The following is a 21,228-nucleotide window of genomic DNA, read 5'->3' as shown; positions in this document are numbered from 1 at the left end:
GTGGAGGTGCAGGTGAATTTGTGGCGGATATGGAAGTTTCCTTTGGGGCCTTGGAGAGAAGTGAGGGGGGAGGTGTGGGCGCACGTGTTGCACCTCCTGCGGTTGCAAGGGAAGGTGCCGGGAGTGGTGGTTGGGTCGGTGGGGGGTGTGGGTCTGACAAGGGAGTCGCGGAGGGAGTGGTCTCTACGGAAAGCTGATAGGGGAGGGGAGGGAAATATATCCTTGGTGGTGGGGTCCGTTTGGAGGTGGCGGAAATGACGACGGATGATAAGATGTATATGGAGGTTGGTGGGGTGGTAGGTGAGGACCAGTGGGGTTCTGTCCTGGTGGCGATTGGAGGGGCGGGGCTCAAGGGCGGAGGAGCGGGAAGTGGAGGAGATGCGATGGACAGCATCGTCGATCACGTCTGGGGGGAATTTGCGGTCTTTTGGGTAAGGGATAAGGGGTTGTCCAATGATGTACTGCACTCAGATTTCCAGAAGACAGTCAACTTGGTGCAACATAGAAAGGTTTCTGTGCAAAGTAGGTGTTTGGTGTCCAGGGTAACATACTGACTGGCATGATTAGAACTTTGGTTGGCTGGCAGAAAACAGAGTATTCATCAATGGGCCTTTTGCAGACTGACAAGGTTTTACAAGTGGAGTCCTGCTGTGATTAGTGGTGGGCTGCCAAAGTTCATTATTCATGCTAAAGGCTGAGATTAGGAGATCAAAGGTGCAATAGCTATATTTCCACATGACACACAACTAATTAGGAAAGTATGTAGTGATGATTGTCTAACAAGGACAAAAGCCAATCCTTGACTGATTGACAGAGTGACCAAAAATCTGACAGATGGAGTATAATGTGGGAAAATGAGGTGTTGCTCCACTCTAGTGCTGAACAGCATTACTGGAAAGGTATTGAGCGACTTTAAAGACGAGGGGATGCTGGAGAAGCGAGTATTATCCTTGAAGCAAACAAGGTAAGAAGGACACTTGACTGAAGTTTCAAAGTAAACAGCTTCCACTGACAGAAGGACCTGTGACCAGAAGCGACTAGATTTGCAGAGCTGGCCAAAAAAATCCAGACTGGAGATTACCAGAATGCTTTTGCAAGAGCATCGATAATGATAGGACTCCTAATTCTAAACAAAAAGGTGAAAGCTTTTTCATGATGTAATAACGGTCAAGATTAACAAGGCCAAGTGTGATCCAGTCACAGGCGACAGGAGAATCTAAGTGGAGAACAGGGAAATGGCAGAGAAGCTAAATTTTTACTTTGCGTCTGTTTTCAGAGAAAAACGTACAGCTCCCGAAAACACTCACGTTCCTAAACCACTTGCAAAACAAAGGAACTAAAAGATATTAGTATTCCTAAAGGGGTAGTATTTGAAACCTCAGGTGGATCAAGGATTAATAAACCTCTGTTCAGATAAGACCCCCAGATAGGACACCTATGGAAATGATGGGCGCATTCATGTCTTTTTATGGTCATAGATTTTGGAAGAGTTAGGTTTCGTGAGTCAGTCCTTCCTGATCGGAATGTTGTGGATGTAACCCCACTATTTCTGACAATGAAGGAAGGGAGAAGAATGGAGAACCTGTTAGGTTGACATCTGTGTTTTCATAAGGCTCCACAGGAGGTTCATAAACAAGGTTATAGCGTTTGCAACTGGGGGAGGAAATATACTTGTATGGATTGAGATTTGGTTAATAGACAGCAAGAAGAGGGTAGGAAGAAATTGATAATTCTCTCAATGGAAGGCTGGTACTGGTGGGATATCGTAAGAATCGGAGTTTGGGTCACAACTGTTCATGGTCTGCTTCAACAATAGGAATGTAGAGATTGATTGAAATACTTCCACACATAACTGCGTGGAAGTGCAAGTTTGAAGAGGGTGCAAGGATGCTCCAAGAGAACTTGGATAGACGCATGGCAAATGGAACATAATGTGAATAAATGTGAAGTTAATCAGTTTGGTAGGAAAAACAAAGGCAGAACCTTTCTGAGGGGGAGCGGGGTTATAAAATCAAGGAGACCTAAAGGCCAAAAGAAGTAGGCCATTCAACCCTTTGAGCCTGCTCCACCTTTCATTTCTACCTCCCTTCCAGGAGATGCAATGGCCAAGCAGTATTATCGCTGGACTGTTAACACAGGTACCCTGGTAATGTTCTGGGGACCTGGGTTCAAATCATAGACTCACGGAGATGCCCAGCACAGAAACAGATATCCTAAATTATTCCAGTAGCATTTGGCAGCACTTAGCCCATACCCCTGAAAGCCCTTCCTAATCGCGTACCCTTCCAGATGCCTTTAAAATGTTGTAATTGTACCAGCCTCCACCATTTCCTCTGGCAGTTCATTCCACCCCACCCTCTATTTGCACATATTGCCCCTCAAGTCCCTTTTAAATCTTTCTCCTCTCACCTTAAACCCATGCCCTCGAGGTTTGGACTCCCCCACCCTGGGGAAAAGACTCTAATGATTCTTTCTATCCATGCCCCTCATGATTTTATAAACTTCTCTTAAAGGTCACATCTCAGCGTCTGATGCTCCAGGGAAACAGCCCTCCCTCTACCTCAAACCCTCTAACCCAGGCAACATCCTTACAAGTCTTTTCTGAACTCTTTCAAGTCTAACATCTTTCCTTGAGCAGACAGACCAGAATTGCACACGATATTCCAAAAGTGGCTTAACCAATATCCTGTATAGCTTCAACCTGATCTCCCAACTCCTTTACTCAATGCCCTAACCAATAATGGAAAGCATACCAAACACCTTGTTCAGTACCCTGTCTGCCTCTGACTCCAATTTCAAGAAACTATGAATCTGAACTCAAAGGTCTCTTTGTTCAGCCACACTCCCCCAGGACCTTACCATTACCTGTATAAGTACTGCCTCTTGTACACTGAGGTAACCTTACTCGCTGTCCACTACACCATTGATGCTGGTGTCATCTGCAAAGTTATTAACCATACCTCCTATATTCACATCCAAACTATCCATATAAATATATTTATAAAAAGCAGCGGACACAGCACCGATCCTTGTAGTCACTGACCTCCAGTCCAAAAAGTAACCTTCCACCACTACCCTCTGTTTCCTACCATCAAGCCAATTTTGTATCCAAATGGCGAGTTCTGCCTGTATTCTAGGTTGTCTAATCTTGTTAACTGATCTTGTCAAACGCCTTACTGAAGTCCATATAGACAAAGTGCAGCGCTCCGCGTTCGTCAATCCTCTTTGTCACTCCTTCAAAAAAACTCCATCGAGTTGGTAAGACACAATTTCCCATGCACAAAGCCATGTTGACTATCCCTAATCAGTCCTTGCTATTCCAAATACATGTAAATCCCGTCCCTCAGGTTCTCACCAGGTCTGATGGTGGAATTTGAATTCAGTAAATATCAAATGATGACCACATATCTGTTGTCGAATGCTGGAAAAGCCCATCTGGTTCACCAATGTATTGTAGGGAAGGAAACTGCCATCCTCACCTGTTTTGGCTGACACATGACTCTAAAGCCACAGCAATGTGGTGAACTCTTAACTGCTATATCTGTAGGAATTCTCTGACCATTGGCTATCAAAGGAAATTGGAGATGGTTTTGGATCCACTTTGGGCTCACTGCACCACACCCTTTCCCAATTTATTGCCATTCAAATAACAATCTGATTTCCTGTTTTTGTGACTAAAGTAGGTCAAATCATATTACACTTTACCTGCATTTACTCACTCACTCCATGTCATCCTCAAAACTTACCTTCCCACCCAGCCTTGTACCATCTGCAAAGTTGGAGATATTACCTTTAGTTTCCTCATTTAAATCTAAATATCTCTATTACAAAGTACAAATATCCAAGGTCCAAGTATTGGTCACTGCCTGCCACTCAGAGGAAGGCTCATTTATTCCTGTCTGCCAATCAGTTTTCTGTACTGCTTCCAATCCCAGGTGCTTTCATTTTAATTGAGAGTCTCTTACACAGGACATTGCTGAAAGTCTTCTGAACGCCCAAACAAACCACATCCATCGACTGCCCTTACGAACTCTGCTAATTACATGGTTGAACAATTCTAGTCTATTTGTCAAGCACAATTTCCTTTTTGTAAATCTGTGCTGACTCCATCTAATGTCCCGGCTTCAGTGGAGGCCGGGACGCTAAATGTCTTCAAGACAGAGATTGATAAATTCTTGATCTCGCAAGGAAGAAAGGGCTACAGGGAGAGTGTGGGTAAGTGGGGTTGAAATGCCCATCAGTCATGATTAAATTGCAGAGTGGACTCAATGGGCCGAATGGCCTTACTTCCACTCCTATGTCTTATGGTCTAATCCTACTGCTCTTTTCCAAGTGTTTAGCTAACTCTTGTACAATGGACTCTAGCATTTTCCCCACTACTGATTATGGGGAACCAGTCTAAGATTTCCTGTTTTCTCTGTAACAACTTTAATAAACACTGGGGTTCCATTAGCTACCCTCCAATGCTCAGGAACTGTTTCAGAGTCAGTAGAATCTTGAAAGATGATCACCAATGCATCCACTCCTTCAAAGGCCAAAGAGTACTCTTGGATGTCGATTGGATTATCATGGCCTGGGGGTTTGTTGGTCTTTAATCCCATCTCTTTCCCAACACCATTCTTTCACTAATAATGTTAAATATCACACAACACCAGGTTATAGTCCAACAGGTTTAATTGGAAGCACACTAGCTTTCGGAGCGTCGCTCCTTCATCCACTACCACCTGATGAAGGAGCGTCGCTCCGAAAGCTAGTGCTTCCAATTAAACCTGTTGGACTATAACCTGGTGTTGTGTGATTTTTAACTTTGTACACCCCAGTCCAATACCGGCATCTCCAAATCATTTACTAATAATGATTTCCTTCAGTTCCTGTCGCTCACTTAACCCTGTATTCCCCAACATTTATAGGATGTTATTTGTGTCATCTTTTGTGAAGACAGAATTGAAAAGTGTATTTAATTGGTCTGCCACCTTTTTGTTCCCCATTCCAACTTGCCTGTTCCTGACTTTAAGGGACCTACATTTGTCTTGTTTTAATGGATAATTTTCTTCTCGCATACCCTGTATCTGTTCTTACAATCAGTCTGTACGTTAATGCTAGCTTACTCACAAATTCTATTTTCCCCTTCTTCATCAATCTCTTTGTGCTCCTTTGCTGAAATCTTAAGTGTCCACATCTTCAGGACGGTTGCTTCTTCCTTGAATCCAGTACGATCTTTGGAATCATAGAATGTCCACAGCGCAGGTCGAGGCCATTTAGCCCATTGGATCCGAACCACCCCTCCAAGGGGCACCCCACAGACACACACCACACACCCCCATAACCCAGGATGGCTTTTTAACTCCATGCCTAATTCACCTAACCTGCACATCCAACTCCACACAGCCACCCAAGGCTGGAGTCCAGGTCCCTGCAGTTGTGAGGCAGCAGTGGTAAACGCTCCGCCTTTCCTGTTTTATTTTTGTGCCAGATAGGAATTCTTATCGTTCATCCATGGAGTCTTTAAATATTTGCCATCCCTTATTCATTTTCATAATATTAAAGTAATCTTCCCCAACTTACCATAGCCATTTATTTAGTTTCAGAACCCTCGCCTCAGAATCAAGTACATTGTTGTTCACCTTCATGAAGTGTTCAATCATTTTATGGTCATCTTCACCAAAGTTAGATTGTAAATTGGTACTGTCTCTTTCCGCCATCCCTTATCTTGATCACCCTGTTCTCAGTTGATTGGTTCCCCAACATATTGATCCAAAAACCATTTCTACAATATTTTAGTAATTCTTTCTCTGAAGCACTGTTAGAGATTTGATATGACCAATGCATATGCAGATTGAAGTCACCCATAATTACAGCTGTATCTTTATTGCTTGACTCTCGAATTTCCTATTTAATGTCTTTTCCAAGTTACCATCACAGTTGGGGTTTCTGCACCAAACTATTGTTTTCTGCACCCTTGATGTTCCAAAAATCTACCCATACAGATTCTTCACCCGAACTAATATTGATGCTTAGTATTGCGTTAATATGCTCTTAAATCCATTTCCTTTTCCTGTTTGTCCATCCTTTGTAAATGTTGAATGCCCGTGAATATTTAATTCCCAAGCCTGGTCCTGCTGCAGCCACACCTCTGTAATCCCAAATGTATCATACCCTTTTATACCTATTTGTGTGACTGATTCAGCCACTTTATTGGGAATGCTCTGTGCATTAAGACAGAAGGTCTCAAGGCTTGTCTTTTTAACATTTTTAATCCCTTTTATATCACTTTACACCTGTGGCCCTGTTTAATTCTCACCCTTGAATTCTCTGCATTTCGCTTTTCGTATTTCCCATTCTGTGTTTTGTTTTTTTCCTGTCTTTCCTTCTCTTCTGGCTCCTTGTATAGGTTCTTAAACCTCTGTTCTTTTAGTGTCACAAAGCTGGTTTCTTTTTTCTAAAAGCTGTTCCTTTTCTCAAGGATACTATGTCCTTGATTTTTCTCTGAGGGGTAATAAACTGCTCTCAGTGCCGATTAGTCTAGTTTGGTACAGAGATTAAAAGGGATTGAGAGGCTTTCTTGTTTATAATTAAACAGATGAGACTTCAGGCCAAAGTGGTCATGTTTTAGAAGTGACCTGTACAATGAAAGGAAGTGGTCAGCTCTCTAGCTGAGCAGTTCAGTTCAGTCCGGAACTAGTGGAAGTTCAGCAGTGGAATGTGTGAACAGGCTCTCACTCTTTCTGCCCTTCAAATTCAACCTGTCAGCAACTGTTCCTTTTTTTTAAACTGGTCTTTAATAGGGTTTGCTTATTGGGACTGTTGTGTGTATTCGGAACTGCCTAAAGTAGTTTCGATAGACAGAGTTCTGCGGGGTTCTTTATTCTGTTCTTTGTGTTTCATTGTGTAATCTTGTGAATAAATTTTACCTCACCCCGGGTAATTTTCACTGTACACTGACTGAAACAAATTGCAAAATTATGGTCTGGGTTGCCTGCTTAAGAATGTTTTGAGTGGTCTGGCCTAGTCCATAAACCCTCCTCGGCTGCACTTGCAAATACTTCCTGAGGGCATCAATTCCGGTCTGCCCACATGCAACCCATTCCACCACCCCTAGAACTGGTTCCAATGTCCCAGCAATCTAAAGCCCTCCCCCTTGCACCACCTCTCAAGCCACATATATATCTATTACTTCTACTGAGTAGCACTTGGCACTGGTAGTGATCCTGAGATCACTAACTTTGAGGTCCTACTTTTAAACTTGCTTCTTAACTCTCTCAGTCTGCTTTTAGGATCTCATTCCTTTTCTTAAATCTAGGACGGTCATTAAAGTGTACTACGACCTTTGGCTGTTCACCCTTCTACTCAACAATGTCATGGTGTTGCTCCAAGATAGCCTTGACCTGAGCACCTGAAGGTAACATACCACCCTGAATCTCGGACAAAATCTTCAACCACTGTGATGACCTCAGGAGTAGTGGGGCTCGAGTGTTGGTGTACTTTCCCACTTGAGACCTGACACAGCAAGTTGCAAACTACACACTATCCTGAACATTCAAAGTGAAACAAGTTTGTGTTTAACATATTTGTACTCAAAAGATCCCTGTGGTCCTTTACTACCTCTTCTGACATCTTGAAAGTAACGATTCTTCCCTACTCTTCCCACCAAACTCACCTAGCACACACTAATCAGTAACCAACTTTGCTAACCTATCACTTGTTCATCATTCAAGTTCATTTGTGTCCTCCTGTAATTTTTTGAAGCCCTCCTCAGTATTAATAATCTCCCAAATTAAGTCACATCAGCAAATTTTCAAATTGTGTTTTTCATTATCATGTGCAAATTCTAAATGTCAGTTGTGAAGAGCAGTGCTCCCAACCCAGATCGTTGGGTTCCCATAGACTGCTACTCTGAAGAACTCCATTTTACTACTACTCCCAGATTTGTGATTTGAAGCTCGCCAGCAATTCACTTGGCCACCTGTCCTGTACTTTTCAGACCTGATTCACTGATGCATTATAGGACAGTTTATGAAAGTGGTTTTGAAAGTTACATCAATCATATTAACATAATTTATTCTTTGTGGCACACATTTTTAAAAAAATCAGTAATCAATGTTTTTATTTTTGCCTTTCATTCCGACTATCATAATTCTAGCTTCCATACTGGAGGTTGCATTGCTTTTTCCTGCCACTAATGTTGCGGTGGGAGAGCATTTTGGTGATAGTGACCACAACTGCCTCACATTCTACATAGCTATGGAGAAGGAGAAAGCAGGCACAATGGGAGGATATTTAATTGGGGAAAAGGAAACTATGATGCTATCAGATGTGAGTTGGGAAGCATGGACTGGGAGCAATTGTTCCATGGAAAGGGCACTATAGACATGTGGAGGCTGTTTAAGGAACAGTTGTTGCGAGTGATGCATAAAAGTGTTCCTCTGAGACAGGCAAGAAGGGGTAAGATAAAGGAACCTTGGATGACGAGAGCGGAGGAGCTTCTCGTCAAAAGAAAGCTTACGTAAGGTGGAGGAAGCAAGAATCTCGCTCAGCTCTAGAGGATTACAGGCAGGCGAGGAAGGAGCTCAAAAATGGTCTGAGGAGAGCCAGGAGGGGGCACGAAAAAGGCTTGGCAGGAAGGATTAGGGAGAATCCAAAGGTATTTTACATGTATGTGAGGAATAAGAGAATGGTCAAAGCAAGAGTAGGGCCGATCAGGGATAGCATAGAGAACTTGTGTATAGAGTCTGAGGAGGTAGGGGTAGCCCTAAATGAGTTTTTTGCTTCTGTCTTTACTAAAGAAAAGGACCTTGTAGAGAATGAAACCATTGAGGAGCAGGTAAGCATGCTGGAATGGATAGAGATTGAGGAAGCTGATGTGCTGAAAATTTTGACAAACATTAAGATTGACAAGTCGCCATGGCCAGACCAGATTTGTCCTTGGCTGCTTTGGGAAGCGAGAAATGAGATTGCTTCGCCGCTTGCGAAGATCTTGGCATCCTCGCTCTTCACCGGAGTCGTACCTGAGGACTGGAGGGAGGCAAATGTAATTCCTCTCTTCAAGAAAGGAAATAGGGAAATCCCCGGCAATTACAGACCAGTCAGTCTCAAGGTGTTAGAAAGGATTCTGAGGGATAGGATTTATGACCATCTGGAAGAGCATGGCTTGATTAAATGCAGTCAGCACGGCTTTGTGAGGGGCAGTTCACGCCTCACAAATCTTATTGAGTTCTTTGAGGATGTTACTAGACAAGTTGATGAGGGCTGAGCAGTGTGATGTGGTGTATATGGACTTCAGCAAGACATTTGATAAGATTCCCCATGGTAGGCTCGTTTAGAAGGTCAGGAGGAATGGGATACAGGGAAATTTAGCTGTCTGGATACAGAATTGGCTGGTCGACAGAAGACAGCGAGTGGTTATGGAAGGAAAGTATTCTGCCTGGAAGTCAGTGGTGAGTGGTGTTCCACAGGGCTCTGTTCTTGGACCTCTACTGTTTGTAATTTTTAATAATGACTTGGATGTGGAGATTGAAGGATGAGTTAGCAAGTTTGCAGACGACACAAAGGTTGGAGATGTCGTTGACAGTATAGAGGACTGTTGTAGGCTGCAGCGGGACATTGACAGGATGCAGAGATGGGCTGAGAAGTGGCAGATGGTGTTCAACCTGGATAAATGCGAAGTGATACATTTTGGAAGGTCAAACTTGAAAGTTGAGTACAGGATTAAAGACAGAATTCTTGGCAGTGTGGAGGAACAGCGGGATCTTGGTGTGCAGGTACATAGATCCCTTAAAATTGCCACGCAGGTGGACAGGGTTGTTAAGAAAAAAATATGGTGTTTTGGCTTTCATTAATAGGGGGATTGAGTTTAAGAGCTGTGAGACTTTGTTGCAGCTCTATAAAACTTTGGTTAGACCGCACTTGGAATACTTTGTCCAGTTCTGGTTGCCCTATTATAGGAAAGATGTGGATGCTTTGGAGAGAGTTCAGAGGAGGTAATGGAGGGCTTATCTTACGAAGAGAGGTTGACTGAGCTCAGACGTTTTTCATTGGAAAAAAGAGGAAGAGAGGGGACCTAATTGAGGTGTACAGGATAATGAGGCGCATAGATAGAGTTGATAGCCAGAGACTTTTTCCCAGGGCAGAAATTGTTAACACGAGGGGTCATAGTTTTCAGCTGTTTGGCGGAAAGTATAGCGGGGATGTCAGAGGCGGGTTCTTTATGCAGAGAGTTGTGAGAACATGGAATGCGTTGCCAGCAGCAGTTGTGGAAGCGAGGTCATTGGGGATATTTAAGAGACTGCCTGTCATGCATATGGTCACAGAAATTTGAGGGTTTGTACATTAGGTTTACCTTACATGAGGATCAAAGGTCGGCACAACATCGTGGGCTGAAGGGCCTGTTCTGTGCTGTACTGTTCTATGGTCTAATAGTAAGCTTAATGGACTGTATTAACCGGCTGTGTTCTTTAATGCAGTAATTACATTAACTATCCACCTTTTGAGTGAATTATTAGTTATCGACAGAATAAGGGGAAAGCCATTTAGACTGTAATGATTAGTTTCTCCACTTAGACGGTGGTAAATCCATAGAATTCTCTGCCCCAGAGGGCTCGGCAGGCTTAGTCGCTGATGCCAGCACAGACTGATTTGGGCAAATGGCCTGTTTCTGAGCCACATGTGTAGTGGTACTATGCCTTTAAGAGTTATGCCAATTCTTTCTTTTTGTATTTGAACTGTGTTGTAAGAATAACGTGTATTTTGATTAAATCCTAAATGTGGACTAATCACATGTCTGCAACACAGCACCTTATACTTGCCTTAAATTTAGAAAAAAGCTGAAGTCCAGGTATGGGGGCAGGGGATTTGGCGGTAAGCTGATCTGCTCCATAACACTTCCAATGCAACAACTCATGGCTGGATAACAGTTTCTCACCAGGTTGATAAACATATGATTTAAACTCAACATGAAACACTTGAACTCAAGTGGCATCTAACTTAGCAATTGAAATACTGCCCTTGAAATAGAGTCAACCAAAGAGCTGAAACAAAATAACACAGATGTTGGAAATCCTAAATAGTAACAGAAAAAGCAGGAAATATTTAGGTCGGATAGGAGTATAGAATATATATTTTTCAGGTCCATGACCTTTCATCAGAACTTTTAGGACAGGAGACCAAAGGTTTGATTGAAAAAGTCTGTTTAAACAAAGACCTTGAAGGTGGGCAGAAACATAGTGAAGTAGATGTATCACAGAAAGAAGGCACACAAATCGGGGATTAGATGGCTGAATATGAAGCTTAGCCACTAAAAATAACCGTTACGGTGGCTCAGTGGTTAGCACTGCTACCTCACAGTGCCAGGGACGCGAGTTCAATTCCAGCCTTGGACGACTGTGTGGAGTTTGCACGTTCTTCCTGTGTCTGCTTGTGTTTCCTCCAGGTGCTCCGGTTTCCTCCCACAATCCAAAGGCTATGTGAATTGGCCGTGCTAAATTCTCCATAGTGTACAGGGATGTGGAGCATTAGTCAGGGGGAAATGTAGGGGAATGGGTCCAGGTGGGTTACTCTTCAGAGGGTTGGTGTGGACTTGGTGGGCCAACAGGCCTGTTCCCATACTGTAAGGATTGGATGAACAAGAGGGAATTAAGGAAGAAGACAAAAAGCAAGAAACTACAAGCCAAATGGCTTGACATTTTGTTGGAGGGAAACGGGTAACAAGATAAAAATGAAGGAAATTGCAGGAGGGCCAATACAGTGTTACAAAAGGAAAACCATGTTTTACCAATTTACTGGAGTTCTTTGAAGAAGCAACAAGCAACATATAAAAAACACATGTGGATGTGGTGGAATTGGATTGACAGAAGGCATTTGACAAGTCTGACATCAAAAATGACAAAACAAAATAAGAACTCATGGTCGGAGGGAATGTACCATATTAGCATTGGTAGAGAATTGATGAACAAACAAGAAACTGAAAGTAGACTGAAACAGGTCATTTCCAGATTTATAACAGCTGCAACAAGGGAACTAGCACAGAGATCTGACCTGGGGTCGAATCTGTTTGCAATCTGCCTGATTGAACCAAATGTACCAATCCTAAACTTGCTGATGACACAAAGACAGTCCAGAAATTAAATGATAAAAGGACATATCAAGTCTGTACAGCATTAAAGATAGGCTACACGACCAGAAAGAAAATTCAGCATGGGTAGGATCATGTGAGAAGACGTGGCACTTCAGCAGTTAAATAGAAAAATACACATTACTTAAATCAAATGAGTTTGCAAATTACCAAAGTGGAAATAGCAGGTCCTGGTCCACAAATCACAAAACAAAATCTACTTGCATGTACATTTGATGAAAAAGGCAAAAAAGGTTTTTCTTGTCTGTAGAAACAAGAATGGATCATTCAAATAGTGATAGAACAGAGAACATTACAGCGCAGTATGGGCCCTTTTGCTCTCGACGTTGTGCCGACCTGTGGAACCAATCTGAAGCCCATCTAACCTACGCTATTCCACTTTCATCCAAATGTTTATCCGATGACCACATAAATGCCCTTCAAGTTGGCAGATCTACTACTGTTGCAGGCAATGTGACCCATGCCCCTACGACTCTGAGTCAAGAAACTACCACTGACATCTGTCTTATATCTATCAGCCTTCAACTGAAAGCTGTGTCCCCTCATGCTTCCCATCTCCATCCGAGGAAAAAGGCTCTCACTGTTTACCCTATCTAACCCTCTGAGTTAATGCCGCCTACTTGCGGAACGTTTCAGAGAACACCTCTGGGACACCCGGACCAACTAACCCAACCACCCCGTAGCCCAACACTTTAACTCCCCCTCTCACTCCACCAAGGACATGCAGGTCCTTGCACTCCTCCATCGCCAGACCATGGCAACACGACAGTTGGAGGAAGAGCGCCTCATCTTCTGCCTGGGAACCCTCCAACCACAAGGGATGAACTCAGATTTCTCCAGTTTCCTCATTTCCCCTCCCCCCACCTTGTAAAATCCCTCGAACTCAGCACCGCCTTCCTAACCTGCAATCTTCTTCCTGATCTCTCCGCCCCCACCCCACTCCGGCCTATCACCCTCACCTTGACGTCCCTCGACCTATCGCATTTCCAAAGCCCCTCCCCCAAGTCCCTCCTCCCTACCTTTTATCTTAGCCTGCTGGACACACTTTCCTCATTCCTGAAGAAGGGCTTATGCCCGAAATGTCGATTCTCCTGTTCCTTGGATGTTGCCTGACCTGCTGCGCTTTTCAAGCAACACATTTTCAGCTCTGATCTCGAGCATCTGCAGCCCTCACTTTCTCCTCTGAGTTAATGCCTCAATTATATCACCCGTCAATCTTTTTCCCTCTAATGAAAGCAGCTTCAAGTCCCTCAGCCTTTCCTCACAAGACCGTCCCTCCATATCAGGCAACATCCTAGTAAATCTCCTCTGAACCCCTTTCCAAAGCTTCCACATCCTTTCGAAAATGCAGTGACCAGAACTATATGCAATACTCCAAGTGTGGCCACACCAGAGTTTTGTACAGGTGCAGCATAACCTCGTGGCTCTGAAACTCAATCCCTCTACCAGTAAAAGCTATCGCACTGTATGCTTTCTTAACAACCCTATCAACCTGGGTGGCAACTTTCTGGGATCTATGTACATGGACACCGAGATCTCTCTGAGCATCTACACTACCAAGAATCTTACCATTAGCCCAGTACTCTTTATTCCTGTTGATCCTTCCAAAGTGTACCGCCTCACACTTTTCCGCATTAAACTCCATTTGCCACCTATCAGCCCAGCTCTGCAGCTTATCTATGTCCCTCTGTAACCCGCAACATCCTTCAGTACAAACCACAACTCCACCGACCTGAATGTCATCTGCAAATTTACTAATCCATCCTTCTACGCTCTCATCCGGGTCATTTATAAAAATGACAAACAGTAGTGGTCCCAAAATAGATCCTTCCGGTACACCACTAGTAAGTGAACTCCAGGATAAACATTTCCCATTAACCACCGCCCTCTGTCTTCTTTCAGCTAGCCAATGTCTGATCCAAACCACTAAATTACCCTCAATCCCATGCCTCTGTATTTTGTGTAATAGCCTACCGTGGGGAACCTTATCAAACGCCTTACTGAAATCCATATACCTGTACACCACATCACAACCGCTTTACCCTTATCCACCTGTTTGGTCACCATCTCAAAGCACTCAATAAGGTTTGTGAGGCACACCTACCCTTCACAAAACCGTGTTAACTATCCCTAATCAACTTATTCCTCTCTAGATGATTATAAATCATATCTCTTATAACCTTTTCTAACACTTTATCCACAACCGAAGTAAGGCTCAGTGGTCTATAATTACCAGCGTTGTCCCCCTTCCCTTCTTGAACAAGGGAACAATATTTGCTAATGTCCAGCCTTCTGGCACTATTCCTGTAGATAATGACTACATAAAGATCAAAGCCGAAGGCTCTGCAATCTTCTCCCTGGCTTCCCAGAGAATCCTAGGATAGATCCCATCCGGCCTAGGGGACTTCTCTATTTTCACACTGGCCAGAATTGCTAACACCTCCTCCTTGTGAACCTCAATTCCGTCTAATCTAGTAGACTGTATCTCAGTATTCTCCTCGACAACATTGTCTTTTTCCAGTGTGAACACTGACAAAAAAATTCATTTGACGCTTCCCCTATCTCCTCAGACTCCGCACACAACTTCCCACAATATCCTTGATTGGCCCTAATCTTGCTCGAGTCATTCTGTTATTCTGGATATACCTATAGAAAGTTTTAGGGTTTCCTTGATCCTATCTGCCAATGACTTCTCGTGTTCCCTCCTGGCTCTTCTTAGCTCTCTATTTAGGTCTTTCCTGGCTAGCTTGTAATTCTCAAGCGCCCTAACTGAGCCTTCACATCTCATCCTAACATAAGCCTTCTTCTTCCTCTTCACAAGAGATTCAACTTCTTTAGTAAACCATGGCTCCCTCCCTCGACCACTTCCTCCCTGTCTGACAGGTACATAATTATCAAGGACCTGCAGTAGCTGTTCTTTGAATAAGATCCACATTTCAATTGCGCCTATCCCCTGCAGTTTCCTCCCCATCCTATGAATTCTAAGTCTTGACTAATCACATCTCAATTGCCTTTCCCCCAGCAATAAATCTTTCCTTGCGGTATATACCTATCCCTTTCCATTGCTAAAGTAAACATAACCGAATGGTGGTCACTGTCACCAAAGTGCTTACCTACCTCCAAATCTAACACCTAGCCAGGTTCATTACCCAGCCTTGCGCCTTGTTGGCCTATCTACATACTGTATCAGCAAGCCCTCCTGCACACATTGAACAAAAACTGACCCCTCTAAAGTACTTGAACTACAGTATTTCCAGTCAATATCTGGAAAGTTAAAGCCCCCTATAACAACTACCCTGTTACTCTAGCTCCTACCCAAAATAACCAGGTTATCCTTTCCTCTACATCTCTGGAACTATTTGGAGGCCCAAAGAAAACTACCAACAGGGTGACCTCTCCTTTCCTGTTTCTAACCTCAGCCCATGCTCCCTCAGTAGACGAGTCCTCAAACATCCTTTCTGCCGTCATAATACTGTCCTTGACCAACAATGCCACACCTCCCCCTCTTTTATCATCTTCTCTGTTCTTAGTGAAACATCTAAATCCCGGAACCTGCAATAACCATTCCTGTCCTTGCTCTATCCATGTCTCTGAAATGGCCACAACATCGAAGTCCCAGGTACCAATCCATGCTGCAAGTTCACTCACCTTATTCTGGATGCTCCTGGTGTTGAAATGGACACACTTCAAACCACATTCCTGCTTCCCGGTGAACTCTTGCGACCATGAAACCTCATTGCTGACCTCACTACTCTCAACCTCCTGGTCACTGGAGCTACAATTTAGGTTCCCATTCCCCTGCTGAATTAGTTTAAATCTTCCTGAAGAGCATTAGCAAATTAGCATATTGGCACCCCTCTGGTTCAGGTGTAGACCATTCTGTTTGCAGAGGTCCCACCTACCCCAGAATGAGCCCGAATTGTCTAAGTATCCAAAACCCTCCCTCCTGCACCATCCCTGCAGCCACATGTTCAATCCTCTCTCCCTTTTCCTTCCCTCGCTGGCATGTGGCACAGACAACAAAGCAGAGATAACAACTCTGCACTAAGCTTCCACGCTAGCTCCCTGAACTTCTGCCTTAAATCCCCATCTCTTTTCCTATCTATGTCGTTAGTGCCTACGTAGCTGCTCCCCCTCCCCCACAAGGATCCTGAAAACACAATCCGAAACATCATGAACCATGGCACCTGGGAGGCAACACACCATCTGTGATTCTGTCTCATTCCCTCAGAACCTCTTATCTGTCCCCCTAACTGTGGAGTCCCCAGTGACGAATGCTCTGCTCCTCTCCCCCCTTCCCTTCTAAGCAACAGGGACAGACTCTGTGCCAGAGACCTGCACTCCATGACTTAATCCTAGTTAGTTCCTTCTCCGCCACCCCCACAGCTAACAGTATCCAAAATATACTTGTTATTGAGGGAAATGGCCAGAGGGAATCCCTGCACTGCCTGCTGGTTCCCTTTGTCCCCTGACTGTAACCCTCTTTCTTGCACCTAAGGTGTGACCACCTCCCTGTAACTTCTTTCTATCACCCCCTCTGCCTCCCAAATGATCCAAAGTTCATACAGCCTCCAGCTCCAGTTCCCTAACATGGTTTTCGAGGAGCTGGAGTTGGGTGCACTTTTCCTGCAGATGAAATCAGCAGGGACACTAGTGGTGACCCTTTACCTCCCACATTCTGCAGGAGGAACATTCAACTGCTCTAACCGCCATTCCCACTATTCTGAATTCCCAAAGAGACTGTAGGAAAATAAAAAATGAAACAAAGAACTATTTACCTTCCCAATCAGCTGCACAGAATCTTTGTTTTGGTTAGAGGAGGAGGATGGGTGGGAGACATGATCTAAGTAGTGTTTCGGGTAACGCAACCACCCAAATATATTACTTCACTTACTCAGCAGTCCCGTGTCTGAAATGTTTTACTGATGTTTTATTGCAGTTGGACATTTGACTTTGGTGAGATCCCATCGAGAGTACTTTATATAATTTGGATCTCCATTTGAAGCAGTTCAGAGAAACAAACATCAAACCATTGGAAAATTCGGGCAGAGAAAGAGGCCATGCATTTCATCCCACATTCAGCAACAATTCTGTAGCTTGCAGGTAACAGTATTTCAAGGGGCCGATCCAGGTTCTTATCAAACTTATTGAAGGTTTCCACCTGACTTGCCAAACCAGGCAGTGAATTCTAGACACTACCCCCCAGCTGGGTGAAGAGGTTTCTCCTTTTATCTCCTCGAATCCTTGAGCCAATCAGTTTAGACTTGGTAACTAACATCCCTTTCATAGGTAACAGGTCTGCTCTGTCCACTCTAACCTGCTCATTCTCTTGTACATCTTAAATAAGTCACCTCTCATCTTTTCAAAGGAAAGCAACCCAGCCTATCAATTTTCCAACCATGCCAACATTCTCGTGAATGTTCCCTGTAATTTCTCCAGAGCAGTTTTGCCCCTTCCTCAACATGGTGACAGCATGAGTAGGAGAGCGTGAATAGCAGACTGTGAGAGAGTGAGGCGGCGGTATGGGGGTGAGGGGGGGGGGGGGGGGACTGAAGAGTGGACTAGGTTTCTTTTATGCTTTCTCTGAAAGATTAGTCCTCTTTGACTTTGCTGTATTTTTAATATGATGGCCCCATACTCTGCTCTTCCCACCAGGGAGGTCCCCCCAAAAATATTTAGAAAAATCAATCCTGCCCTAGTTCCTGAATGACCCAAATCTGTCCCCTCTACTGCCTCTTTTTCCACAGCCCTGTGATCTTTTCTAGGGGAGTCAGACTCTGTGTCCTTGCTTATACTTGTCCCTCAAATAACACCCAAACCAGCTGAGTTCATCATCACAGCACTGTTTGTAGAAAGTTAATGGCTTTCTTCTGACCTCACAACAGTAACTGCAAAAAGTGCTTCATTGCCTGTGCAACAGTTGAAAATGATCTTGTGGTCAAACCTGTTATCTAAATGCAAACTCTATGTATCCCATTCCCATCCCGAAGTGCCTGCTCAAACTGTTTCCCACAGCTTTCCTGCAGCATATTTCAGCTCTGATCTTGCTGCAAAAGAAACATTTCAAGCCCCTCAGATTCTGTGGAGGTGTTTTCTCTGTGAACCAGGTCTCAACCATTTTCAGCATCTTAATTAGGTACAATCTTACTGCTGCAAACTGCCCTGCAGGCTATCAGTTAGCAAAACAACATTGGTAGGACTGTTGGAAAAGAGCAGGGGAAATGGATTGGTTGGATTGGATTGTTTCAAAGAGCCGGTGAAGGTACAATGGACTTCCTTCCGGCATACAGCATTCCATAATCACTCCAATTACCTGGTCGTCAAACACTTCCAAATCCTTAACTGTGTAACTGTGCGCAGAGCGGAGATGTGTTCTCCTTGCATCTGAATTTATTGTTTTCCCTCTCTGTAAGTATCTTTTAAACGAAACCTTTATCAGAACCACGAGATGACAGAATAACATGACTGCTGCTGAAAACAAAATCTCCCACAGCCACAACTCTGGGCAAAGCCTGGGCGATTTTGTCTCTTGGAGATCGCTGCTGCATTTATTCTGCAGTTGGCACACACGCAGACATTTCCTTCCCCCTCTCCGCAGGACGTGACAAAAAAAAATCAGGAACATGCAGAGAGGTCCACATGCATTAACAGAGCAGAGGCCACTTAACCAGGAAAAGAATAGGAAGAGAAACATTCGATGACAATGCGTCCTAAGCTGAAGTCTGTCTCTCTCTCTCTCTCTCACACACACACACAGAGAACAGGAGCAAGAGCTGCGACTCTCACCTTCTTGCTTCGACAGGTCTGCTGCTTTGTGGACCCTGCTGTCTTTCTCTCTCCCTCCGATCCTCAGAGAATGAAGAGCTGCTGGAGCTTTTCTTTTAATGGTTGGAGTGGCAGGGACTGACGTCGGTCCAGATGTAGAGAGTGGTCCGAAAGGCCTCGGGCCACCTTCAGAAAGCAATCGGACTCTGTGACAGAAATGTAAATCAAAGCGAGTGTCAGCGAGGGGACGGAGCAGGCTGGCTTGTGGTGGCCGCTCACTGTGGTTTTATCACTCACCTGTATTCCAGTTGAACGCTGACGGCGGCCAGTTCAAAGTTCCTTCAGCTGCCGAGGGGGATTTCTCAGCAGATACTGCAGTAACCGAGCCTCTGTCTGACAACAGCTCTGCAATGTTCGGTGATAGGTTGGAAAAGAAGGACTCGCCGACAATCCATGTGCAGCAACAAGCTGTAATTTTCAGCTGACGGCTGCGAGGTGTCTATGCACCGGGCCCTGCTTTTAAAAATATGCCGGAAAATAGTCCGGCACACAGCCATCCTTTCCAATCTCCGGCTCCCCTGAACCTGCCACGCAGACTTTAAGAATCAACATGCCTGTATCTCACGCCTTTCAGGACCTAACAACGCCCCAGTCCAGCCAAGTGCAATCACTGTTGTCATGTCGGAAACAAGGCTGTTCATTTGACACAGGAACATCGCTCAAACAATAATGTGATAATGGATTAATTCCAGTTGAATGACCCCACTTACAACTCGACTGGTCTGCTCGATGATATTACAGTGCTATCAGGTCTTTCACACATCCCCGAGAGAGTAAACCATTGCCCAACACAGGAACGACACGACGCCATTCAGCTTCTAGACCCACTGCCACATTTTAAGGAGGTGGGAGCTGATCTGGGAGCTCGCTCCTTGATCCACTCCACACTCATTCTTTTTATGACTTTGAAGAGAGAAATACCAACTTCAGGTTGACAAATTGACAGTTGATGCAGCATCAAGTGCCATTTGCGGGAAGAGTTCTCAAACCGCATCACGCTTTGTTCATTTGCTAGTTTGCTTTCTGAAAGGTCTGACTCCAATTCTCAGATTATGTGCCCTCAAATCCTAGCCTCTCTAGGATTTCCAATAATGGCGGCACGGTGGCTCAATGCTTAGCACTGTTACCTCACCCAGCACCAGGGACCTGGGTTCAATTCCAGCCTCAGTCTGTGCGGAGTTTGCACATTCTCCCCGTATCTGCGTGGGTTTCCTCCCAAGCTGTGCAGATCAGGTGAATTGTCCGTAGGGTTAGGTGCATTAGTCAGGGGTAAATGTAGGGAAATGGGTCTGGGTAGGTTGCTCTTCGGAGGGTCGGTATGGACTTGTTGGGCTGAGGGCCTGCTTCCACACTGTAGGGAATCTAATTTCCACTGGAATAGTTTCACAGTGGACCCAATCTGATCTCCTCAATATCTTGCTTAAGTCCACCAGTTAAATTTATAAATGCAAGGAATCAAAAAACTGGCTTGCATTCCCTTTCTTCCAATTCAAGCTTTGGGAGTCTTGTTGCCACTCCCTGAATTGTTCACTGCAATCCCTCCAGAATCGAAATATCTTCACAAAGGTGTTCACAGTGGTTGAAGTGTGGTTTATCTAGGTTTTATTTCATTAACTTTCCCAGTCCTTTTTAAGACCGGCTCGTGACGTTGCAATGGTACATATACCAAGATGTTAAAAATGTGTTGCTGGAAAAGCGCAGCAGGTCAGGCAGCATCCAAGGAACAGGAGAATCGATGTTTCGGGCATAAGCCCTTCTTCAGGAATGAGGAAAGTGTGTCCATCCTGGTCGGGTCCAAATTTTGTTGGTCGGAACGTAGTCCGGAGTCCATGCGGGATCAGTCGGTTCCGTAGGCAGGTGCTGAGGAAGGAGATGTGGTTGTGGTAGCGAGTCTGTTTGAGGACGTGGCTGAAGAGCTTCTGTGCAGAGGAGATGACCTGGGGTGTGCAGTGAGAGAGGGACTCATTGAAATCCTTGTAGAGGGAGGAAGACACACACTTTCATATACCTCTCATGTTTCCAATTCTGCAAAGAACATAGATCCATTTCACTCAGCCAAAGTCATGAATCTTCATGGCACAACATTCAAGGCAAGTAAATCCTTCATGATGGACAAAGACCAAAACCATGCAGAGAACCCCACATCTGGAGTCATCAAACTTGCAGACTGCCTTATTGTTGCAGGGAATACCAATGTGTCATTTTGTCCTCACACAAGTGCATTCAGTGCCTCTTTGCTACTGCACCCTCCAAATCCATAACCTTTACTATCAAAA

The 21,228-nt window shown here is 44.4% G+C and overlaps 1 long non-coding RNA gene across 1 annotated transcript in view; it reads right to left on the bottom strand.

Moving 5' to 3' along the window:
• The window catches only part of LOC122542929, a 32,390-nt gene extending 12,302 nt beyond the window's left edge, over nt 1–20,088 (bottom strand). The window contains exons 1-2 of the long non-coding RNA XR_006309888.1: nt 19,190–20,088; nt 18,914–19,098 (exon numbers count right to left, since the gene is read on the bottom strand). This is a non-coding gene — a long non-coding RNA (uncharacterized LOC122542929). The remainder of the gene's footprint in view (nt 1–18,913; nt 19,099–19,189) is intronic.
• Between the last annotated feature and the right edge of the window lie 1,140 nt (nt 20,089–21,228).

Source organism: Chiloscyllium plagiosum, chromosome 41 (genome assembly GCF_004010195.1).
Source record: "Chiloscyllium plagiosum isolate BGI_BamShark_2017 chromosome 41, ASM401019v2, whole genome shotgun sequence".
NCBI lineage: Eukaryota > Metazoa > Chordata > Chondrichthyes > Orectolobiformes > Hemiscylliidae > Chiloscyllium > Chiloscyllium plagiosum.
This window is presented reverse-complemented; position numbering and strand designations above follow the sequence as displayed.